The following is a 26,277-nucleotide window of genomic DNA, read 5'->3' on the forward strand; positions in this document are numbered from 1 at the left end:
CCCTGGTGCCCCCCACATCAATAAAGCTTACGCATGCTTTTCTTTCCGACTTTAAACACCTCCCTGTGTCTCACAGTCTTTCCTTGGACTTTGATTTGGCTTCTTGGTCTGCTGCCTCTAATGTGCTCAATCAACTGCACCTCACAAAGGTTGTAACATTTAAAGAGGACCTCAAATCTCAAGATTTAACCTCGAAGCAGGCACCACTGAAGGCAGTCATTTGCTCAAAAAATACTGCCTACAAAGCACGGAAATACAAGCAGAAGGTCTTGTTAGAGGCAACTAAATATAGAAACAACAAGTATTAGAGTGCTCTGAGTAGAGGCTCGATGTAGGATAGGAGCCAGAGAACAACAGGAATGCTTTTATATAGAGTGTTTTACAGTGACCATAAACTCTGGTTTGAAACCAAAAAGGCATCAAAGCGAGCCCATGCCGTGCCTAAGGAACCCAACACTTTTAGCCACATCTAATATTCATATCTTTTCATGCTCCACAGCAAACTCCTGACCCATCTCTAGCCATGTCCAAACCTTTCCTTGTTCTTGCACTCAATGAAATCCTTACCTTGCTGACAGTGCAACCTCACTACCAAGCCTCCAGGACCCTCACATCTCTTCTCCCCCCTCTGAAGACAGCTGCTATTCTTCTGGTTGACAGTCTAGCTCCCTCGTCATGTCTACATCTATAAATCAACTCTCAATCATCCCTCCCTCTTCCCGAACCACCAGCCGAACAGTAGCTTCACTTGTAACCAGTAAGCCATCAGCGGCTTCCACTGTGACACCTAAGCCATCTCTAGCCGAGAATCTCTGGCTCCATTCACAAATCCTAGACTACCAAAGGCTCACTCAGTAACCCCCACCCCATCCCAAAAGTATCACTAGCTCCCTGCAGAACCCATCAGTAACAAGGGGCTCATTGTGTAAGCCATACATTTAATGATTAAAAAGTGTGTGGGGTGTGTGTGTGTGTGTGTGTACGTGTGTGTGTACGTGTGTCTCTCTCTCTCTCTCTCTCTCTCTCTCTCTCTCTCTCAAGGCATGGTGGGATAATGTGTTGTAATGGAAGAATCAGACAATCACTTGCATTTACTCTCCCTAGATTAACCCACAGGCTTTGATGGATTCCCGAAGTGTTGTTAAACTTGTTTTTAGCTGCTGTCCATGGTCAGACACCACCACAGTTTGAAATGCACTTGACCCAGACAAAGGATGCTTTCAGTTTTTTAGATGTTGGAAACTGATGTCACCTCATGCTAAACGGTGGGCAAGTGTGTGTGTGTAGATTACTTTCCCCCCCAAAGCTACTTTCCTGAGTAACTTCTCTTCTTGTATTTGCCCTAACATTCCCACTGTTCCTTATCTCCACCTCTCCTCATATTATCTCCCTATGACTCAACCTACCACCCTTTCTTACAGCTGCCCATGCTGTCTTCCCCTCTTGCGTAAAGTGGCACACTTCCGCCAAGTAACCTCATCACCTGTCTCGTGAATTACCTTCTGGGACAAAAGGCTAAAGCATGTGTGCACAGCTCAATGTAAAACCGATACACAGGCCCGTGTGTATGGTTTGTTTCTCATACGCCTACCCTGCACCAAGACCAGTATCATGCCCCAGCATCCGGTAAATAGTTCTCAAGCCGGGGATGCGTTTGAGCATGTTAAGAGGCTTCAGCGTGGGGGGGGGCGTGGCTTGCAGGGCTGCGAGATGGCTGTTGCCTAGGCGAGCTCTGCCGGCTGAGCCGATTATCCTACCATAATCCTGAGAAAAATTTCACTCTGGCGGCGCGGTTAATGGCGCTAGTACCGGAGACGCAGACGCACCTGCTTACCTAAATTTCCTCCTGTATGCTAGCGGCAGAAGCGAAATATCGCTACCAGAAGATGAGCGGGGCAGAGGCCTAGCGGAGGGCCAGAGGCGAGAACCGTGGCTCCGGAGCTGATCTGCAATCGAGCCCGAGGCTGAGTGGGCCGCGATCGGATGCATCGGCTGTGAACTGCTGTACGCGCCGCGAGGTCTGGGCGGTGAGCGCTGCTGGCCCCCCCCTGCGCAGATAACGTCGGAGCCTCCTGGTTCGCACTGCTAAAGCTGCCCGAGGTCTAGATCCTGCGGCGGCACACTGAAGGTGCCGATTGGTGAGGCAGCCATTTTCTATGCGGACCGGCCGCGGCGCTGGACGGATAACAATAGCGCTGAGACCGGGATCTGCTGTGCTATGCACTGTGCTCTCCCTCCCGACGCTCCCAACCGCTGAAGACTGCCGATGGTTGCCTACAAGCCTGGATGGTAGCCCTGTGTGTGTGATCTTGGGACGCTGCACTGTAGTGCTATGCTTGACTGCCTGGAAGCATATAGGCGCTGTGGTCACTATAACTGAGTCATAAGTAACGCTCCTATTTGAGATCCTCCGGAGGAACATTTCCTCGGTATCTGTACGTACGAGGTGGGCACGATTTTATATGGCGCTGTGAGTGCTGGTAAGCCGCTGTATCATAAGCTGCGCTGTGCATTGCCGCCATTTTGTCTGCTGAGGCGCCTGCTAAGACTGGCTGCGGCGTCGCTCTCCTTTTTTGTTGCTTGGACCTGGGGTGAGTGGCCACAGATGTACTGCTACCCACATTGATGTAACCTGTTTTTACAACGAGGGAAGCCTATGGGGCATGTGGCGGCGGCCCGGCCGCAGGCGCATGCATTAGGTGCGTTAATCAACCCAGATCCGAGGAGCGACGGACGATTGCGGCTAATTCTGACCCTATCTCCACACCACTCCACCTGCGGGTGCTCCTTGATGCTTGACCGAGTGGCTAGCTGCATAATTTTGAAGTAACGTGCAGGTGAAAGTTTAGCCTGTGTCCGGTTAGGATCTCTACCTCACAGGGCGCTGTGGTTGCCTACATTGCAGACGGAGTGCCACACGGCGTGGGCACCATGGGCAAGGCGGACGCAAGGCAGCCAAAAATAACATTCACAACCACAAGAGGTGGCAGACAACCCGACCAGGACCAGGGTGCTCAGGGTGCAGCGGGAGATGGTGGTGCGATGGAAGAACAGGGAGAAGACCTGAAATCACTCATGCTCGAAATGCGATCGAGCTTGAAGAGTATAGACGCGAAACTAGACACCCTGACCTCGCAGCTCAACAAGGTTAAATCGCAGGTCACGACACACGAAACCAGGCTGGACAGCTTGGAAAATAGACAAACTGAGTTCCATGTATTCCGACAGGAGACAAAGTAGCAACTCCTAAACATGGACAAACTCCTCACGGTCATAAGGGCGAAGAATGACAACCTTGAAGCGCGCTCCAGGAAGAACAACCTTCGCCTCATAGGGATTCCAGATTGCAGGCTGCACGCCGGGAATTCCTTCCAGCAAAGCGCTTACTTTTACAAGTGCAAATTCCTTACTCCTTACTACTATCCAGCTAAGCTTAAGGTGACACGATGGCACAGCCCATTTCTATGCGGACGCCAAGTCAGCGCTCAAATTTGCAAAGCATGTATGTGGGCCCACTGCAAAGCGAAAAGGAGCAGGGGATGACCCTTTAACGGATCGTCTAAGTGATAATGACTGAATGTTGTCATGACCCCTGTGAAATCTTGCCTGCGATAACCTCACTGTTTGGTATGACTTATCGTTTGAAAAAGCTTTATTCGAGTTATACACTCATAAAAGCACACACATGTAAATTTACACATTTAAAACTCTAGACATACGTTGGCAATAAATTACAGGTAAAAATACACAATACACACGCATAAAATATTTGCCAATAATAATTAATATAAGCTTTCTCATAAAGTGCTGAAGCTAAATGCAAGTTAAAGTGCAAAATCACCCGCTTTGTGGACCATAACCAAATTTATACAGTCAAAAGCTCTTAACGTACATATTAGCAGCATTTTACAATTAAAATTCATGATTCTCTCCCACAGGATACTAGCAATACTAATTCATACAAGCAAAAAGGTGAGATTCAAAGCATGTTAGGAGATAGAGCCCTCCGCCTTATGGACCAAGCCCACCCCAGGTATTTTGCCATTCCTACTACAATGGGCAAATCAGTGGAGGAACAAATAATTCTCAGCCCCTCAACACCACTTAAGACACCAAGATTTCTACAAACAGGTGCCAACCAGGATTTTCTCGGATTTACATAGGCCTCACACAGAAATAGAAAATGTGCTATGCTTTCGTTTGGGGCGCCACATGTCGGGCAACACGAACTACTACTGGTTCCCCAGCTGGACGTCAATGACCTCAGGGGGAGGGAACCTGCCCTTAACTGGAAAAATAATTTCCTGTCTAACGGAACAGTTATAGTGTCCCAGTACTGTTCTAGGGCAGGTCTTGCTTTAATTTCCATGAACCTACCCCCCATGGATTCAGAGGTCGCACTCCTCCAAAGCTTCTGGTCAATGTAATTCCAATATATAGCTTTTATAGTGGTTTTACTAGGGAACACTTCCCCAAGGGGATTTTCCCAGAGTTTGGAGAGACCGAGCTCAGTAAGGGCGTCCCTAAGCATTTTTAGCCATGTAATTTTGTGGAAGACATCTGATTTAACTAAGGCTGAGAACCCCTCAGCATAGTGTCTAATTTCTGGGGTCGTCCATAACCGTCTCCAATAGAGGATAGGCCTTAGTCGGGCACGATCACTAAGCGATCTTCTTCCTAAATCCAGGCCAAGCGGTATTAATGGGGTACTTTGGGGAAGACTAGTTATCCCTTTCAGGAACCTGTTCTCAGATCTTTGGAGGGTATTAAACCTCTCAAAGCCCCAGACTTCAGCCCCGTAAAGGGCTGCGCCCAAGGCTTTTGCGTCGTATACCATGAGAACTGGTTTAATAGGCCTAGTTTTGGATTTTGCTTGTTCAACCCGAAGAGCTCCTGAAATCTGCTGGTGTTTCAGCACCGCCTTCTCAATATGTCTCGACCAACCAAATTTGCTTGATATCTCCACCCCTAGGTATGTAAAAACATTTACTACCTCTAGTCTGATGCTGTTCAGAGATACCCTAGGTTGGGATTGGCGCTTTTGCCCAAAGACCATCAGCTTGGTTTTATTTACATTAACTTCGAGACCTCGTTCCTTACAGAACATATCAAATATGTTCAAGGCTCGCTGGAGTCCTGCCGGGGTTTTGGACACGATCAAGGTATCGTCAGCGAACATCAGGATCGGAACCCTGATGCCCGCTAGCGAAGGTGCGTCAACCCTCGCATCCAGCATCCTATCCACTATACCATTAATGAACAAGGAGAACAGCAGGGGTGCCATGGCACATCCCTGCCGTACCCCCCGCTCAACTGGGAAGTTGGTGGTAGATTCCCCGTTCCTCCCCCACTGGACTTTAGCGAAATTGCTTTCGTGGAGACGCATTATTAATGTAAGCAGCTCGAGTGGGACCCCTATCTTACTCAAAACAACCCACAGCTTGCTCCTAGGCACCAGATCGAAGGCAGCCCTCAGATCTACAAATGCTACATAAAGGCTGCCTTCGCCAAGGAGTACAGTCCCCCACCGTAGCATAGTGAAGCGAAAAATTTGATCAACCGTGCTGGTTGCCCGCCTAAATCCTGCCTGGTAGGGGGATAAAGCATTGTACTCATCTACCCAGGCCATAAGTTTGTCGACCACCATCTTCCCCACCACTTTTTGGATAGTGGCCAGCAAACTTATCGGTCTATAGTTTGCCGGGAGTGACCGATCGCCTTTCTTAAAGATCGGTATTATTATTGCCCCCTTCCATACATCGGGTATTTTTGCCCCTTTAGCAAGGGCATTTCCCAGCACAGTCGCATATCTTGCCCACCGAACCTTATCATGTTTGAAAATATCTGAGGGAATTCCATCTAACCCCGGAGCTTTCCCCCCCTGCAGTAATGAGATTACAAGTTCAGCTTCTTTGATTGAAAATAAATCACCCTTGCAAAATACCACAGGGATTGGTTCTGTGGCCATTATATCCCTATTCTCCACATACTGGGGTTTGAAATACTCGACCCACGAAGCCTCGTTAACATTATTATCGGGGTTATTTGGGGTACCACCTCTGCCCCATTTCACAATTTTCCCAAAAAGTCTGGAATCTTTTTGCCCAGAGGCCTCAAGTAACTCCTCCCAATACTCCTCATCCCACAGCTTCTTATCCTTACGGATGTTTTCATTATATTGTTTCCTAGCAGTGCTAATCAAAGCCTTGTCCCTGCTTTTGATTGCCCTGCCCAACTCCAGTCTAGTTGCCCTACACTGCTTGTTAAACCACCTCGCCAATTTGATAGGTGCTTTTCTATTTGCCCTGACTAATTTGATGAAATGCGGTTTTATCAAAGAAAAGAATGTGTCATGTATGTCTGCTATTAGAGAGGAACCCGGTGTTACAGGATATACTGTTTCCATGGCGGCGATAGCATTATCCACCTCCAAGTTGATGTGATCCAAGGTGGCCAAATTGGCCAGCACATTGGCCATTTCACCCTTCTTGAGTCATTAGCCATAACAGGTACGATCTCACTACCTGACACTGGGTGGGCAGGCGCGGCCCTCCACCATGAATGGGTAACACAGAGGGGGTTATGATCGCTTTCTACTCTCCCCTTGATTTCCATGTCACCCACGCCACACCATAACTCAAGACTACAGATGACATAGTCAATCCTACTTTTATTAAGACCATTGTCGAATGAACAATTTCCTCCTTGGTCACTTTTTGTCCTGCCATTAAGGGCCCTCAAACCATGTTCCAGACATAACGCATTCAACAATAATACATCTTTTGTCCACCGCTTCACGGGTATGAGGTTTAGGTTTGGGACGCCCCATAAGGCATCTTCCTCTTGTCCTATCGGATGTTCAGTATTTTCTAAAGGCTCGAAAGTCCTGTTCAGGTCACCTGCCACAACCACTCTATTTCCAAGTGACTGGGATTCAAGGAAGGTCGATAGAGCTTCTAGGGTGGGAGAATTCCCAGCACTTATACCCCTAGCATAAATGTTATAGATATCTATCACACCACCCTTTCCTAATGTTAACCTCAATAATTGTATATCCTTACAGCCTAGATCAATCACTTTTATTTTAACTTGAGAATTCTGCTTGATCCAGGCTGTTAGACCTCCCATAGGTCTGCCCCTAGGGCCTCTAGTCGCTGGTATACAAAAATTTAGGTAACCTGGCAGGTAAACTGGATCACAAGCCCACGTCTCTTGGAATAGGCACATTTCGAACCCATTAACAAAATCTATCCAATCTTGAGACAACAATCTAGAGGCCAAGCCTGCTATATTCCATGAAAGAAACCTCCCCGTGATATCACCTTTGCTGATCCCCCTTTCGGTGGCTACCATGACCGGTGAATTAGTCAAGGTCTCACAGTCACCGCCCTCTCCTATAACGATATCTACACAGTTGGCATCTTTAGCATCATTTATACCAGAACTTAATAGTGACCTGGATTCACCCCCCCGATCTTCCTGACATGCCATATTGCCCCCCCTCGTACTTCCACATTCCCTGTCATGGACCACTCCAGCTAAAGTACACGTTACATCCCCATTGGGTGACAATGTTACCTCCATGATACTTCCCCTATCCATTTGTTCATCAGAATCAAAGAGTTCGACTGGATTCCGTCAGCATCCCCACCTCGTATGCCCTAACCCACCATCAAAGTTGTATACCTGTTTATAACAATCATTTGGACGTGGGATAGGGACAGGGAAAGAGCTGGCCTCTACCCAAGGAGGTAGGCTAATTCTCATTGACTCATTACTCCCCCCAGAATAAGTGGACACTGGTCTAGGATAAAAAAAAGTCAAATCCACAACGCCAATCCCTCCAATGCTAATATTCCACCCCGGTCTCGTAATCAACCCTACTACCCTTGGGTCTTGGAAGTTGATTATGATACACTCACCCCCCTGCTTTTTTAGGGTATTCCCAATCCAGTTGACCCTTCTAACCCCAATGATCAGGCCGTCCACATCCCCTGGCAGGGGTCTATTGACCCGTAGCCAATGCATGGCTTTATTTTTTAACATGTCATAGGTTTCTCTTTGACCTTCCAGTAAGGGTGGGACATTGGTGAGAATAGCCACATATGGATAGGAATCAGGGGTGAGTTGAACCGGGGGAATCCGAGTCGGAGGTTTGTTAACATATGGTTTTAGTGGACAACGTTCTGGAACAGCAAGGCTCGATGGAACAACATTTCCCACTGCTCTAGTAGCATTATTTCCATCGGCTATGGTATTACCATCCCTTGCAGGGCCGCCTCTGCTTACTATCTGGGAGGCAAGCGGCACATTTGATCCAGCAACATTATTACCTTGATTTCTATCTATGTCTATCAATGTGCCCTGTCTAAGTTCCATAGTGGTTGGTAGGGGTGGACTATTTTTTTTAGCGGCAAAGGCAGAGTTTTCTGTGCCATCTTTACTACCTTTAGCCGCAATGCTATTACAGTTGTTCTTAGTTTTCCCACAATTGGTATTATTTACAGTGGATAAAGGTGCAGCTATGATCTTACTGTTCTGCCCATTATTCCGCTGGGTAGATGCACCACTCACAATTAGGGGTACCAAATCGACCACCATGGCACCTATATCCCGCTCGGCTAACTGATGATTTGTCCCATTCTCTCCCATTTTGTTGCAAGACTTAATTAAGGATTTTATAGAAAAAAAATTATCTAAGCTAGCCTGCTCAAGATGGTCCAATTGCTCTGCTAGCTTTTTAAGTCTAGTCTCAAAGGGATTTAAGAGGGAACGTATTAGTTTTTCCAAATCCGAGAGATATTCCGGATTAGATATCAGTTGCCCAGGGGCTGCTAGAGTAATAGGGTCTATTCCTGTTGATGCAGGCATCATTAGGCTTTCTGCACCTATTGGGGCAACTACTCCCTCCCCCATTATTACCCCAGTAGAATTCTCTACAGGGACATGGGTTAGGGGTGTTTTGGTGGCCAACTTCCTGAACTTCCTTGCGGGGTTTGGTACTTGAGATTTTTTGATAGTGGCAACCCTTTTCCTCTTTGGGCATGGTTTGGATTTAATAGCCTGCGCTTGAGCACAGGCTTTTGATATAGCATTTTGCCCCCTCGGCACTCGGTTAGAAGCATTTAAATGCTCTGGGGATAAAGTGGTAACCACTATATCTACAGGAGAGGTACCCAGTGGCTCATTAGATACAGATATATCATGCGATGTATCATGTGTAACTGGCAGTACTATAGAAGATAACGGGGTAACCAATGAAGGAAAACTTTGGCCTATGTGTTTCTCAAGGGGGGTTTTCATAAGCTCTATCGACAGCCTTCGCCCGGCGCGTCTTTCCGCCAAAGCAATCTCCCTGTCAATGTCCTGGGGCAGGCGTTTAAAATATGTATCTAGGGGGCCCATAACCGCCATCTCCACCTCGCCCATAAAAGACAGCAAGGCGGAGGTATTTAAAGAGCTAGCCATGTATCAAGCCCCCCTGCTACCTGCCAATATACTAGCTGTTCCGGGTAGAAACTAAACAAATAGGTTACAACAAATACCAGGTCTGTAGATATTGGAGGGGGGGCCCAGCCCAGCCTCCTTCGGCCCCGGACGGCCACAGACGGTCCCGCCCTTGTCCCGGGCTTCTCCTGGGACGCTCCCGCGTAGCGGGTAGTGACCTTCACTTAAATGGGAAGTCCGTAAGGTTGCAGGCGGGGCGTGGTGGCCAGGGAGAGCGGCCAGATGGCGAGAGGCGCGGTGTGCAGGGGCTTCTGGGATTTGAAGTCCTGCCCCGCACGCTCGCAGCCCTGGTCCTCCCACGCAGCTGCAGTACAAACTCCCCTTGGTCTCTGGGGCGCAGCGGGAGCCGCGAAGCGGGTTCCGCAAGTCGTGAAGGGCTTCAAAGGGTCCAACAAGGTCCTCAGCAAAACGGCAACGAGCAAACAAGCAAAGGAGGTCTCCCACGTCGGACAGTCAGCAGACGCCCTTTAAAGGTTGCAGGCGGGGCGTGGTGGCCAGGGAGAGCGGCCAGATGGCGAGAGGCGCGGTGTGCAGGGGCTTCTGGGATTTGAAGTCCTGCCCCGCACGCTCGCAGCCCTGGTCCTCCCACGCAGCTGCAGTACAAACTCCCCTTGGTCTCTGGGGCGCAGCGGGACCCGCGAAGCGGGTTCCGCAAGTCGTGAAGGGCTTCAAAGGGTCCAACAAGGTCCTCAGCAAAACGGCAACGAGCAAACAAGCAAAGGAGGTCTCCCACGTCGGACAGTCAGCAGACGCCCTTTAAAGGTTGCAGGCGGGGCGTGGTGGCCAGGGAGAGCGGCCAGATGGCGAGAGGCGCGGTGTGCAGGGGCTTCTGGGATTTGAAGTCCCGCCCCGCACGCTCGCAGCCCTGGTCCTCCCACGCAGCTGCAGTACAAACTCCCCTTGGTCTCTGGGGCGCAGCGGGACCCGCGAAGCGGGTTCCGCAAGTCGTGAAGGGCTTCAAAGGGTCCAACAAGGTCCTCAGCAAAACGGCAACGAGCAAACAAGCAAAGGAGGTAAGGTATGACTTATAGCCACTGAATATGATGTCGATGTTGCTCTGCTATTGAAAACGTTCATTGACATTGGTTTTGTTTATACACAGGAATCCTCTCCTTTAGTTTGCCCTTGCGGGCCTCTTAAATGCGTTCTGTGTCCGAACGATTTCATATGTGGCCATTCCGAGCCACCTTGGGGGGGTCTGACACAGATAGAAATTCAGATACGGGAACTAGAGGGGCGCTTTTGTGCTGAGGCGGATCCAGCAATAGCAACAGAACTGAAAAGCAAACTCCTGGAATTTGCGGAGGAAGCGCAGAGGGAACTGAAGTTCTTAGGCAAGCACGCTGAAACCAGGCGGTATGGGGAGGGTGATAGGCCTGGGTGCACACTTGCTACTATGATCAAGCGCTCCAACTCCACTACTTTTATTCACATTATCAACTCACCAGAGGGGGATACAATAACGGGACAAGAAGGGGTCCTGAAGGAATTTGCCACATTTTTTTCCACCCTGTACACTGCTACTCAATCGGTCCAATCGGATAATCTGCAAGACTTCCTGGACACCATAGGACTTGTCTGGTTCAATGACACCCACAGACGGTATATGGACCTAGCTATAACTGTTGACGATGTCAAACAGGTGATCAAAGGTCTACCCCTTAGTAAAGCCCCTGTACCTGATGGCCTGACGACATCATTTTATAAAACCTACAGTGAGGAACTGGCACCCCATCTGCTTGCAGTGTATAACGAGGCACTGGACGCGGGCATCCTTCCCCCCTCCATGCGCGAAGCATTGATAATGACCCTGTTAAAACCTGAAAAGGACGAAAAAGAGCTTGACTCTTACCGCCCCCTGTCTTTAATAAATGTTGACATTAAGATCTATGCCAAGCTACTGGCCAATCGCTTGCAGCCATTATTGCCGATGGTGGCCCTACCGGACCAATCAGGGTTCATCCCCGGACGTGCAACGTCGCACAATTTGCGAACGCTTTTCTCTATTCTTCATTATCTACACCCCAGCGTGAAGGCAGACGCAATTTTTTTAGATGCAACAAAAGCGTTTGACTCGCTAGAACGGCCAAACCTTTTCAGTATCCTCGCTCGAATGGGATTCAGCCCCTCATTTATTGCCCGCATCAAACTGCTATATGAGAAGCCACAAGCACGAGTGTGCGTGAATGGGTTAATATCTGACTGCTTTGCCATAATTAGAGGTACGAGGCAGGGATGCCCCCTGTCACCTCTCCTTTTCGCTATTGCGATGGAGCCCCTAGCAGCTAGAATACGGCAACATCATACCACTCGGGGGATTGGCCTCAGCTCTAGAAGACTCTAATTTCTATGTATGCTGACGATGTCACTTTGTACGTTCATAACCCATCCGACAATCTTGACCCGATGTTACGGGAATTCATCAGATTTGGGGGCCTTTCCGGCATCACCATAAATTGGAAAAAAATCTGTGATATTCCCGCTCATTGATAATACTCCCGCAGTGGCTTCGGAATTCCCCTTACGTTGGCAGGCAGACAAAGTAAAATATCTGGGAATATGGCTAAGCCGCTGTATACAGGACATATGGACCCTACATTTTTGGCTAGAATCTAAAGTAAGCATTTGGTCTAAATTGCCCCTTTCCATCACTGGGAGGATTGCATTGATAAAAATTGTAATTTTACCTACATTTTTATACCTGTTCGCCAATGTACCGCTTCCTCTCACGCAGCACTTTCATAAAACCCTGCACTCTCATCTACTGTCACTGGAATGGGCTAATGGCCAGGCTCGAGTCTCCTGGGGTCTCCTGACACTCCCGCTTAGACATGGTGGCCTAGGAGCTCCGGACATGTACTTATACGCACTGTGTGCACAAGCGCAATTTTTGCACTTCTGGATCTATCCAACTCCTTACCAGCCCCATGTCGCGGTGGAGATGGACGCGGTAGCCCCCACCCCTTTGAAAGTCGCTCTTTATAAAAAGGCGCCGAGACCCCATCAAGATATTGATACAGCCGACCTGTTGCGCTGGGTCTGGAGAGAACTCCAGAGACGAGCTGGTGTCCCGCTGCTATATGCGCCCTTTGTACCATTGCGCGATAATCCCATACTTCCATGCTGGGAGCATGGTGGTGGGGTGCTGGAGTTAGGTGACACACAGCTGCTTACCTTTGCGGATTTATATCCAGAGGGTAGCTTCAGACCCCTTTCCTTTGCACGGAAGATAGGAGCCCAACATTCGCTGAGCAGTTCACCTATCATAAATTGAAGGCGCCTGTCGTGCGCTGTGGGAAGGATTCCCTGAGGCCCCCCCGACATTGCAAGCGCTAGAATCCATTTTGGCTAAGGCTTCTCCCAAGAAGTTGATTACTAGGTTGTATACCGCCATGCAGGACCAAACTCCCATTGTACAACCCAAATCATTGTGGCTCTGGAACATGGAATTAGATCCCCCTTTATCTGAAGAACAGTGGCAATATTGTTTTAAACAATTGACTGAATTGTCCCCCAATTACAAACTCAGTCTTGTGCATTTTAAGTTTCTGCATCGCTATTATAGAACCCCTATCACTCTCTACAGAATGAAATTGCGAGAGGATGAGCGATGCTGGAGGTGTGGTTATGAACCGGCTTCCTTTTTACATATGGCATGGGACTGCCCATCACTTGTCCAATATTGGAGGGACATTTTTGTGGCAATCAACCATATTGTTGAGCGTAGTGATGTACCTTCACCGCATTTAGGCCTACTAGGCCACGTGCAAAACACATTACCCCGACGGCGCAAGTTACATGCTCTATTGTTACTCTATGCGCGCAGGCAGATTGCACTCCAATGGGGCAGAAAAAGAATATCCAAATTTACTGAATGGCTGTCAGATGTCACTTATAACCACACCCAACTGGGTATATATTGGGAACTCATGCCACCTACATCTGGACCTAAAGACATATGGGAGCCGTTTACACAATGGTCTACCAACAGGGCACATTCCCCACTGTAGCTGCAGACCTAGAGACTACCGGTGGGTCAGACAGGTCATGAACGGGGAAAACTGTCCGGATGGCGTTTTGGGCTGAGAGCTGTGCGTAAGCGAATTGGGGCCCTCCATTGGCTGCATGGGTCTTCTATGTATGTCTGTATCTCTGTTGGGCATTTATGATCTGCTCTCTCCGGTCATGGACTTTATGAGAATTGTACTGTTATGGCTCTCCTCTACCTGTACTTATTATTCTGGCTGCTCTGATCCACAGCTACTGATGCTCCCCCCCCCCCCTGTATTTGTTCTCTATTGGAGACTGATGTTGCAGAGATGTTTGAAGCGGTACTGATTGTTTAATTTGTTATTGTTTTAATGTTTCAGCTAAAATTTGGATATATGCTGTACATTTGTCATATATTATAAGCTGATGTATTGTGTGTTATGTAAAATCAATAAACAGAATAAAAAAATGTTTTTTTAAAAAGAAGCTTCAGCGTGTTTTTTTCATTGGACTATTTGTGCTTTTCTTGCTTGGAGATTTCTCCTGCCAGTCGCCTTCTGCATGCATTCCCTGGCTCCTGCCTAAACCACAGTGTGCATGAGTTAAGAAAAGCCAGTCTTGAGGATCCATTTCTTAAGACTTTACTGGTAAGTGAGCAGTAATTGGGCCAAACCATACTCTAAACCGTAATAGGTAAAACATTTGATGTTTTGATGGCGAGGCACCTTTGGTTACTGTCTGACATGAATGGTTCAGGACATGAATGGTTCAGGACATGTATTTTCTTACAAAGCAGATGGCTCTCACTGGAGGATGACTATTATGACAAATACTGGCCACTCAAGATGGACTCATTGGGCCAGATGCATCAAAGGGTTTTGCCCATTCTGTGTCTGTGGCAAAATGTGTTCATGCATACGGCCCATTGTGTTAAAGTTGCTGCCGAAGTCTAATTCTGTCACAGCACTGTGGTAGTATTAGCGGTGAAACCTCGCGGCTCCAACCACAACCGTTTTGATGGCACTGCCTTCTTTTTTGATACCATGTTCATACTGATAACGCAGGATTCATCCAGCGGTGTATCATAAGCATAAAAACAAATTTACATAGACAGAATTCCTTACAGTTAGTTCCAAGGAACATCAAAAGCCTGCTTGGAACAGACAAGATTGATAAGAGTTTCCCTTACTTAGCCCTGATACCGGCTAATCACGACTTTAGCCATTTCATATTTGAGCATTGCTACACAACTTGTTCTCGTATCAGTTGTGCCTCGCTAGCACAGGCAATGGAAATGGCTCTGGGATTTAATCAAGCCCTCCAAGATTCTCACGTAGCACTCTCCTTTGGGAAGTTTTAATGCTCTTCTTGACCCACTGTAAAAAAAATGAGGTCTTGTTTGTTGACGATCCTATAAACTCATCACCAAGTATCACTGTAAGTTCTGTTTGGGACCGTTGGTAAGACTGCGATACCTCAGTCATAAACCTGTCTACCCCGCCGCTTGCCCCACAAGTGAGGTCAGGCTGGGGTACACCAATGAGTGTTTTATATGGCCATTATGTATTGCAATGTCACAATCATTCAAATGAGAACCCTGCACACCTTGTGAGATAATACTTTGCTGTAAGTTGAAATGAAATCTTCAGAACTGTCTCCTAAGAAAGGATTCCTCACACCCCTGCTCTTGCCTGATGTATTAGAAAAGCTAACCTTCACATTGCCGGAGAAAACAGAGCTGTACTTGAGATACACTCAAACATGTATGTCCATTTCTGACTAACGGCTGGATCACAGATGTTTTGTAAATACCAGCTTGGGTCTGGAATGCTTGTTATTGTATTTTATTTCTTTGCAATACCTTATGCTAAATGTATACTATGTAAATATATATTGATTTTCCAGTACAGTGGACACTGAAATTTTATACAACTTTTTTTCCTCAAGCAAAAGCTTCACTGTGTAAAGTCAATATGGTCATAGTCCGCACTACACATAAGGGGTACATTTTTTTGGAAGCCCGTATAATTGATTTATGAAGTAGGCCAGGCATTTTGATTTATTTGCAGTGCTAGTAGATTTCTGTAGCTTATTGTCCCTTGGACAACTAGATTTGCAAAAATTTTCCACATCCCAGATAGGGTCACACTCTATCTACGTTGTGCATTATGGTTCTTTAATTTTCCAGGCCACATATTGATCTGCATACATTTTTGACATATTCTAGAACCAACTTATCACGCAAAGCAATTGCAACACCCAACTGAACACATTGTAGGGAATGCAAGATTAAGTAAAGCATGTGTAATATAAACTGGAACAACATGGTTACCTCAATACGTTTACACTCACTATTTAGAAAAAAAATCAAAGCGTTTTTTTGCCTGAAAAGTAAACACATGGAAGGGACCCGTTTCAATGTCCATTGCTTATATGCTTACATCCTTACAAAAGGTAAATAGTATGATTTAAAAAGACCACATCTCTGAACACAGAGCTGTGGTACACATTTTATAAAGTAAACAGTCGTTAAGGATTGCATTAAACGTTTTCCACTCCACAAACCAACAGAAAGACGAGAAAACGAAAGTACTGTTTCACTGGCAAACTCCGTGAAGTGGCGCTAATGTGTTTAGGTGTGAATAAAAGCAATCTGGCCACTTTGCGACCCCTCTGTTTTGCTTTACTTTGTTATTTTTCTTACTTTGAACCTTTTTTTCTCTCCATCCCGAGGCTGCACTTTGGAATAGAAAAATTTGAGAACTAGACGACATTTCCAGCAAAAGTGTTTCTTTCTCTTTTGGATCCCTTTCACAGGGGAACAAATGAAGGAAAAGAGAGGAAAGAGAGGGTAAGAGCCATGTCATGAAGTCACGCTTTCATTCAGCAAGTGAGGAAGAGCGAGACAGAGACAGAGAGAGGGAAGAAGAGGAAGAAAGTAGGGGGCTGCTGACCGCGGCAGAGCAGGAGACGTGGACACTCTCCTTGTCAGAGTACAAGGCGGAAGTGCCTCTTTCTGGCCAGACACAGCCAGGCGCGGTGTGCACGTCGATGGGTGAGTGAGTCTAATCTCAGCAACCATGAGAATGTAAATTTCCCTCAAATGTGCAGGTAAAAAAGCGTGGTGGCAAAGATTCCTCACAGTGCAGTATAAAGCAGTGCAGTGATAATGCATCTCTCCTAGTGCAGTAAACGTGATCTGCCGCATATTTTACTTGATTGCCTGAAGTTCCTGGAGTTGCGTATTATGTTTTTAAAACCAATATTTATGAAATAAGATTAAAACTAGGACCCAGGCTGCGATACTGTTGACCGAAATGGCCTATTTAGATATTGCCGTGGCTATGGGGAAATTTAAGCAAAAAGTGAAGGCTATTTTATACCTTTTTAATGAATTTTAGCGAATCCTCAAGCAATTTGGGTAATAGTGGGGATTTTAGATTGAATCTGTTTTTAGGATGTATTTATGTGGGCTAATGAAATGTTCTTTTAAGACGAATTTTTAATCAATGATATGTATTGTTTGTGGACCAATGGTCCGAATAAACATGAAATAAACAACAATGTGATAGTGCAGTAAACATCAGTGCAGTGTACACATTTTGACTGTGAATGACCCCTGTAGTGCAGCACAAAGCAGTCCATTGTGAACATAGTCCTCATAGTGTAGTAAAAAGTAGTACAGGGCGCAGAGATTTCTTATAGTGTGATAAAAGCAGTGCCCTGTGCACAGATTACCTCTTTAAGCTGTAAATATCCCTCACAGTGACATGAAAATTAATGCAATGTGCACATATTTCTTATAGTTAAGTAATAAACACGTACAATGTGCACAGATTTCACATAGTATTGTAAAAAGCAGTCCAGTGTGCAAAGATGTCTCATACAGTATTACAAGTCATGCAGTGTGCTCAAATGTAAAGATTAAGCTGTGAATACCTCCGTGTGCAGTGAAATGCACAGTAACATGCAGGGTTTCCCAGAGAGCAGTAAAAAGCAGCACAGGTTTGGAGTCTGAGGGGGGCAGGTTTGGAGTCTGAGGGGGGGGGGCAGGTTTGGAGTCTGGGGGGGGCAGGTTTGGAGTCTGGGGGGGGGCAGGTTTGGAGTCTGGGGGGGGCAGGTTTGGAGTCTGAGGGGGGGCAGGTTTGGAGTCTGAGGGGGGGCAGGTTTGGAGTCTGAGGGGGGGCAGGTTTGGAGTCTGAGGGGGGCAGGTTTGGAGTCTGAGGGGGGGGCAGGTTTGGAGTCTGAGGGGGGGGGGCAGGTTTGGAGTCTGAGGGGGGCAGGTTTGGAGTCTGAGGGGGGGGCAGGTTTGGAGTCTGAGGGGGGGCAGGTTTGGAGTCTGAGGGGGGGCAGGTTTGGAGTCTGAGGGGGGGCAGGTTTGGAGTCTGAGGGGGGGCAGGTTTGGAGTCTGAGGGGGGGCAGGTTTGGAGTCTGAGGGGGGCAGGTTTGGAGTCTGAGGGGGGGGCAGGTTTGGAGTCTGAGGGGGGGGGCAGGTTTGGAGTCTGAGGGGGTGGGGGCAGATCTGGGGGGTCGGTGAGGTCTGAAGCTGAAGGTCGCTGCACAGACACTGGGGGGAGGGTCCTCCCGCCTCTGCAGGCAGCTGAACACAGACAGAAGCCGGGAGGAATGATGCTCGGGTTCAAGGAAGGGCTCGTTCGACCCAAAGTGGTTGAATTGGTTCCCAGTCCGAGCTGGCGGCCCCTGCGTCTGCTCGTGCCTGCTCACATACATTGGTGCTGTAGCGCCTCGCAGCCCCTGTGTATCAAAGCTCATTCGGTGACACACTTCCTTGAGGGAAGTCAGGCGAGGGCATCACTTTATCATGGCTCTCGTGCCCCTGACTTCCCCCGCCCCCTCATTACTGCGCATGCGCAGAACCGCGAGTCATCACTGCGCAAGTGCAGAGCGAAGAGACTACTTCCTACCGCTCTCGTGCTCCTGACCTTCCCCGCCCTCGAACATCATAATGACCCACGTCTCATAACTGCGCATGCGTTGGATTGCGCCATCACTGCGCATGTGTGGAGCGAAGATATTCCGTCCCATCACTCTCGTGCTCCTGACCTCCCCCGCCCCCTAAACAACATATTGACGACGTCTCATAACTGCGCATGCGCAGGACTGCGCGTCATCTCTGCGCATGTGCGGAGCGAGGACATGCCTTCCTATCGCTCTCGTGCTCCTGACCCCCCGCCCCCCAAACAACATCATGGTGGCGTCTCCGAGGCCGAGGAGCTGAGAGGCCCAAAGCAGACCCTGCAGCAGCCCCGGCGGGGACAGCTGCCACCCTGGGGCCAGGAGCTGAGAGGCCCAAACCAGACCCTGCTGCAGCCCCGGCGGGGACAGCTGCCGTCCTGGGGCCAGGAGCTTAAAACCAGAGCCCTGTAGCAGCCCCGGACATCAGCTTAAAACTGATCCTGTCCAGAGAGCAGCCGTGTGCATCTGTTACAGGTATATTCTTCGTTCTTTGTCTAATGACATTATCACCAGATTTGAGTTATCGTCTGTCTTCATAAGTGGCCCTGCTAGTGCTTTAAAAGAGTAACTGCTGCTGCAGCCATCAAGAATGTGAACACATTTTGGGTCTGTAACGGAAATGAATCTTGGTGAAAGCTTCTGCCAAAAGCCTTCTTACTTTGCACTGGAGGGCAATGGGTTATGACAAGGGCTAGTTACAAGAAGAAGTTATGAAAACGGAAAATGCAAGAAAAAAAACAATTGTGCTTTCTTTAATGATTTACAAAGTGTCAAACATAAACCACTGACATTTTACTCATAAATACCCTGAAAGCCTATAAATGTCCCTGTTGTAAATACGAAGTATAATTCCACAGGTAGGTGTAGCAGGAAACAGCTTTATTGCAGCACAGAACAGGTAAGCCCAATCCTCTCCTGGCCAGAGCTCCAACTGCCAACAGGGCGAAGGAGAACTCCAGAACCAAGAACATTACAGAGATCTAGAGTGCCAGCTCAGAAGATGAGCTAAGCACTGTACAACATATCTTCCCCTCTTAACAAGAAAAGAAAGCAACATTGTATAAGAGACCAAACAGAAATCAATGTATATAATCATTCAAATATGTGGGTGGACGACGAGAACGAGGACACCTCAAATTAGCTTCCGATGAAGAAGAAGAAGTAGTAGGAACAGTTGTAATAGAGGCAGTTTCAACCGAGGAATTATCCTGTGTACACAAGGAAGTGGAAGCATCCCCACTACCCACCTCCCCCCGTACATTTGGTTGAGAAGAAAAAGAGGAACCACCATCAGAAGTTAACAAGTACCCATTGCATCCCCCTGAACTACTAGGCATTAGGCCATCAGAACAGTCTTTCTTCTTTTTGTATAGTGCAACTCTCCTATAATTCCAACTTTCCCCATTGGCCAAAACAACAAAATGCGGTAAGACTCTTTTAACTCTATAAGGACCTCTAAACTTGCTAAGACCCTTGGAACATCTGCCTGGCTTTACCTTGACTAGATCGCCTACAGATATAGGTAAAGAAACACTACTCTGGGATAAGGACACCTCACCTTCAGAGCCCCTCAACCATGCAGGAGTCAACCTTGATACTGGAGCACGCCCTCGCATCAACTCAAAAGGGGATTTCTCACCATTCTTATGAGGTGTTGACCGGTAGGCCCAGACAAGTTCTTGCACCCGCTCATGTGAAAAACAACCACCTTCAACAAACATTTGAATCACTCCCTTTACAAGACGATTTACCCTCTCGCAAAGACTATTTCCTTGCGGATTGTATAAACTCGTCTTCTGATGCCTGATGCCACATTCACGCACAAACTGAGCCATTTTCGAAGAAGTCAGTTGAGTGCCATTATACGTGATAAGCACAGAAAGATATCCTTCATTCAAAATTACACCTTTGAGAAAATTAATGGTAGAATCAGTGTTTATTTCCCTCAGAAACTGCACACAAAGCCACTTCGAATAACAGTCAATTATAACAATGGCATAACGTTGATTTAAGGGCAATTCACTCATGGGGCCTATAAAATCCAAACACACACTGTGCCACGGTACATTTTCAAAACCAATTTTCTGTGTTGACTGAGATCCCAAAACTTTCAGACGTTTCTCTCCCTCCTTGCAGAAATTACACCTTAAAAAACAATCTACCGCATCACAATCAACAGAGGGCCACCAAAAATTTTCCTTAACCCGACGTTGCGTGAGGCTTTGGCCCAAATGCCCCTCATGGGCTAAATCTAGAATCCTACACCTTAAAGAACTAGGTGGAATAAAACGATCACCCCTCATCAGAACATCTTCCCCTTCCAAGGAGAGTTCGTCTAAGACTTTCAAAAACGGTCTGACTTGAGGTTCAACTGTACTCTCTCTTCTTGTTCCTTTCGACACAAGGTTTATGACAGCCTTTAAAACCTGATCCTCCTCCATACCTTTTGACCATTCGCTACGAGAAAAAGAACCACCTCCCACACACGTAACATCATCTGTTATAGCAACAGCTACATCATCTAAAACATCCTCTACAGAATCATCACCACTAGAAGATCGCACAGGAAGCCGTGACAGGCAATCCGCCTGGATGTTTTTCCAACCATGAACAAACTCAATTTCACATTGGTAATCCTGTAGGCGAGAGGCTAATCTCGCCAACCTCGGAGACTCCTTTCCAGCACCTCCCGGAGCCAACACATTTAAAAGGGGTTTATGATCTGTACGAAGGATAAATTTGTAACCCCACAGATAGGTCCTAAAATAACTCGTGCCCCAAGCAGCAGCAAGAGCCTCACGCTCTATAACTGAGTAATTCGATTCAGAAATAGACAAAGGCCTAGACGCAAACGCTATAGTCTTCTCTACTCCACCATGTTTCTGTAGAAGAACTGCACCAAGACCTACCATACTAGCATCCACCATCAAAATAGAGGAACGAGTAGTATCAAAAGGGGTAAGAACATTGGCAGACTTAAGCTCCTTTTTAATCATATTGAAGCATGACTCGTGCTCAACAGCCCAATTGAACTTAACTCCTTTCTTCAACAAATACCTCAAAGGAGCGGTCTTTGAAGAGAAATCCCTCACAAATTTCGAGTAAAACTCGATCAGACCCATGAAGGATCGAAGTTGATCTTTATCAACCGGGAAAGGGGCTAGTTCAATGGCCTCCAACAAATTCTTTTTGGGTTTAATTCCTTCCTCAGACAGACAAAAACCCAAGTATTCTATTTCTTTCAAAAGAAATGCACACTTCTCCTTTCTCAATGTCAGGCCAGCATCATCCATTCTTCGTAACACATTCTGCAGAATCCCATTGTGTTCCTCCAGGGAATTTCCATAGATCAAGATATCATCCTGAAAGTAAAGAACCTTATTCAGCCCTTTAAACACTTCAGAAACAAGTCTCTGGAATACACTAGCGGCAGAGACAAGCCCAAAGGGCAATCTCGTGAATTGGAATGTCCCCTCACTAGTGATGAATGCAGTAAGATGTTTGGAGTTGTCATCTAAGCAAATTTGATGGTAAGCATGCTTTAGATCCAGTTTACTAAAGAACTTGGCTCCTTTGAGAGTTGAAACTAATTCATTAATGTTTGGTAGAGGAAATACATCTGCAACCACACATTTATTCAGTGAGCGTAGGTCTACACAGAACCTAATTTTATTGTCTGGCTTCTGGGAAATCACTACAGGCGAAACCCACGGGGATGCCTCAATTGGTTCGATAATACCACCTTGAAGCATTTCTTCTAAAGTGGATTTAACTTCTTTACGTAAAGCAAAAGGGACTCTCCTCACCTTATGTTGGACAGGACAACTACCTTCCTTGAGCAATATGCGATGAGAATATCCTATAAGTTCCCCCAATTGGTCTCTGAACACATTTTTAAATTCATCTAGTATCTCACCAATAGAAGACTTATCAACTATTGACACAGGATCATCAGACCTGGGATCTACTACAATGTGTAGGTCATATTGATGGTGACGACCTAATATGGCTGGCCCTTCAGTTGAAATGTAAACCTTTCCAGGCGCTGATCTATTTCTGAATTCAATCTTTGCCTCGAAGTAGCCCAATAGATCAATTGTCTCGCCTTGATACCCAGACGGAAAAATGTCACACTCTTTCAATACTCTCTCTCCCCACACACTCTTCATTAAGGATAGCGGGATGATGGTCCACTTAGAACCTGTGTCAACCATGAGAGTTACTACTTTCTCATCAATCTTAAACTCAGCCTTAAAAGGATTTCCCCTTTGATCTTTGCACGAACATACAGTGTCAGACAGAATTAATATCTTGTTCCTTTCGCGTTTCACATCAGCACACTCATTAATTACAGTCACCCTCGAACTGTTTTTGTTTTTACACATCTTTGCAAAGTGTCCCATTTTCCCACAACGTAGACACTCTTTATTATTTGCAAAGCAAAACTTGGCATCTGAAGAATGTGAAAAACTCCCACACTTCGAACACATTTTCTGACTATTCTTGTTACTTGACGTTTGTTGAATATTCTTTTTCTGAAGAATATAGCCTTTTTTTCTCACAATAGCAATCGCCATAGCTTCATCATCACTATTGTCACTACTCATACCCTTATTGGAAACTTCTGCAACCTTAGTTTCCAAGCCACTCTTCTGTAACTCTCTCATACATTTCTCACTCTCTTCCACTACTTTAGCCAAATCTATCGCAACCTTCAACGTTGGATTTTTCGCTGCCCATAATCGATCCTGGATTTTCCTGTTATTGGCTTGAACAATCAGTTGGTCTCTAATTAGTTCATCCGCCATTTGACCAAAATTGCATTTCACTGATAGTTCACGTAGACGCGCAACAAACTCGTCAATGCTCTCTTCCGCCAACTGCTTGTTTTTGTAGAATTTATATCTCTGTAAGACAAGGTTTTCTTCCTTACCGAATCTGGTTTCAAGTCTTACTACTGCCTCTTTAAATTCATCTAAACCTGCCTGTGATCCAGAAGGCAATACCTGTGGTAAGTATTTAAACAGACGTTGTCCTTCTTTACCTAACGTTGTCATCAAAAGAGCTTTCTTGCGTTTAGGTGAGAAGTCCTCTCCGTCTAAAGCCTGGATATAGTTGTTAAACATTATTATCCAGTCTTCCCACATTATAGGTGGATTCCCTGGCTCGCACAAAAATTGTGGTGGTAGCGCAACATTAATTGCTTGAGCCATTGAATAACTACTGTGTAGTGGCAGCTACGTTGCAAGAACAGTTGTCACACAAGAAGCAGTTGCTACACGATTAAGTTATGTATAGATTGGCACAAAAACAAGGAAAACAGTCTGCTTGAAATTTATCCTTTCACTCGATATAAGCGCTTACTCCACTTTAGAATCCTGAAGGTCCGCTAATTTATGTCTCTTCTGATAGTCCGTAGTGAAAATCTGCTACACGACGGTGCTTCCGACAGCCTGAAGCGAAGATCTCCGTGAGATACGTCGCTTAGCAACCTCTGATAACTAGCGGAGAAACAAATTAAAATGGCCGACCACGTAGCACGTCTCTGACGTTAAATGCGCATGAGTGTGTGCGCTTCAAGGATGCGTACAGTGTCAACGCGTACAGTGTCAACGCGTACAATGTCAGAGATGCACGACTCACCCAGTTACGTCGTGCGTTTCAGCGTGCGCTGCAGCAATGCGTGTAGTGTAGGAGATGCGCGACTCACCGAGCCACGTCAGGAAAGGCGTTGGAGGAGGTGACGTCTCTTTCGTTGATAAAAACAGGAAAAACCTCCCGATCTCTCAAATTAGCAGGAAACCGCTTTATTGCAGCACAGAACAGGTAAGCCCAATCCTCTCCTGGCCAGAGCTCCAACTGCCAACAGGGCGAAGGAGAACTCCAGAACCAAGAACATTACAGAGATCTAGAGTGCCAGCTCAGAAGATGAGCTAAGCACTGTACAACAGTCACACATGGGCAAACTGAAAACCTGTCCACTCTGCCCAAACCATCCAGAAACCAGAGCACCCACCCCTAACTTAAACAACTTACTGAAACTACAGAAAATGAGTTAATTGGCTGCTGAGATCCAGTTTCTCTGTGCAGGGAGAGACACACAGCAGACTAATCACAGGTCTCTCCCTCACACACTTAAATAACATCCTGTTACTTCCTCAAGTGGCAACTGCTCCCACCAACTGCCATCACCCGTCAACCTGGTGTAGTCAATACCAATTTTGCATAATCTGCATGGTGGGGGTGAGATTATGTCTCGTTAGTGCCCTTACATTTCTGGTGCTTTTAGGCAATTTTAAGATACAAATAGAGCTTTTCGTTGCTCAGTGGATAGTAATTTATAATATTTGTTTGTTTCCTTCATCTTCATTGCTTGATTTTGCTCGCGAGAAAGTGTCACTCATAGTCTTTGAAATGTCACTCATTATTACACTAAAATTATAAAAATGTCACACATTGCAACCTATGAGCTATGCTGCTCAATACACAATGGCACAATCTTACAGTTTCATGTGCTTCGCTATTCTCAGCGCATGCGCAGTCATAGCCACTTGTAACATACCGCGTGTCCTGCGCATGCGCAGCTACAGCTCATCAGAGTTGTTGTCCTGGTGGTGCCTACAGAGCCCAAGTCCCTCGGTGTGTCCCCTCCCCTCGGCCAGGCTCCACTGCCCCCATCTCAGGGCCGCTCCTCCCTCGCCGCCTCTCGCAGGCCGAACGCACAAAAGAGTTAAGGTATGACATTGTCTCGAGGCAGCGGTCAAGAGGATTAAAGTATGAGAACTGAAAGGAGGCGGGGCTTGTGGATGTGGGGACGGGGCCTGTGGGGGGCGGGGCCTGTGGGTAGGGACGAGGTCTGTGTATGCAGGGGCGGAGTCTGAGTCAGTGGGCGGGGTCAGTGGATATGAGGGCGGGGTCAAAACAATAAGCCTGCCCAGCCTGGGGGCATTAAATGGTTATTTCCAGAGTGCGCATGAATGCTCCTCCTCTGCCAGGGGCGGGTCCAAGAAGAGCACCGCAGCGGCATTCTTACCAGCCAACACAGGTTAGGATGGGAACTGCAAGTGGCGGGGCCTGTGGGTAGGAATGCACCTCCTCTGCAGGGGGAGGGGCCTGTGGTTGTGGGGCAGGGTCAGTGAATGTGGGGGCGGGGCCTGTGGGTGGGGGCAGGGTCTATGGTGTGAATGCTCCTCCTCTGCCTGGGGTGGGTCCGGCCGGGCCCAGCGGCGCTCTCGCTGGCACCTCAGCGGCATTTTTACCACCCACCACAGAACTTAGCTTGGGAACTGCAAAGGGGCGGGGCCTGTAGGTTTTGGGGTTTGGGGGTGGGGTCTGTTAATGAGAGGGCGGGGTCAAAACAATAAACCTGCCCAGATTGGAGGCCCTGTGCGAACAGAATTCGGAACTCGCTTCCTCCGTACCTCCGCACTGCCACCTCTTTCCGCATCTTCTGAAAGGACCTTAAAACTCTTCTCTTTCAAAGACACGGCTACCAATAACTCTGACTGTTTCGTTTTCCTCACTGGAGAACTAGTTTGTCCTGACGCTTACATTGTGGAATGTGTTTTTTTGGAACCATAATCGCGCCAACTTTAGTTTGCATTGTGTCATTTTTTGCGGATTTATACTCTGTAAATATGTTACCATAATATCTAATCCTATATACTTCGCTCTATTGTAAAGCGCTCGGACACCTCTGGGTAAAGCATGCGCTATCGAAAAATGCCTAAATAAATCCAATGCGCTGCGACCAGGCTGTTGGAGACTGGTCGTGGCTTTGGGGCTCCCAGTCACACGTCCTCA

General features: G+C 47.0%; 1 protein-coding gene and 1 long non-coding RNA gene across 3 annotated transcripts in view; one reads left to right on the forward strand and one right to left on the reverse strand.

The window, feature by feature from the left end:
* Positions 1–17,540, reverse strand: part of LOC144807968 (uncharacterized) — a 47,539-nt gene extending 29,999 nt beyond the window's left edge. Inside the window, exon 1 of the mRNA XM_078673554.1 lies at positions 17,437–17,540. The gene's annotated coding sequence lies outside the window, so the exon portion shown is untranslated. The remainder of the gene's footprint in view (positions 1–17,436) is intronic.
* Positions 17,541–18,684: 1,144 nt separating this feature from the next.
* The window catches only part of LOC144807969 (uncharacterized), a 56,572-nt gene continuing 48,979 nt past the window's right edge, over positions 18,685–26,277 (forward strand). For both annotated transcript variants that reach the window (XR_013606543.1, XR_013606544.1), the window contains exon 1: positions 18,685–18,948. This is a non-coding gene — a long non-coding RNA (uncharacterized LOC144807969). The remainder of the gene's footprint in view (positions 18,949–26,277) is intronic.

Source organism: Lissotriton helveticus, chromosome 1_2 (genome assembly GCF_964261635.1).
Source record: "Lissotriton helveticus chromosome 1_2, aLisHel1.1, whole genome shotgun sequence".
Taxonomy (NCBI): Eukaryota; Metazoa; Chordata; class Amphibia; order Caudata; family Salamandridae; genus Lissotriton; species Lissotriton helveticus.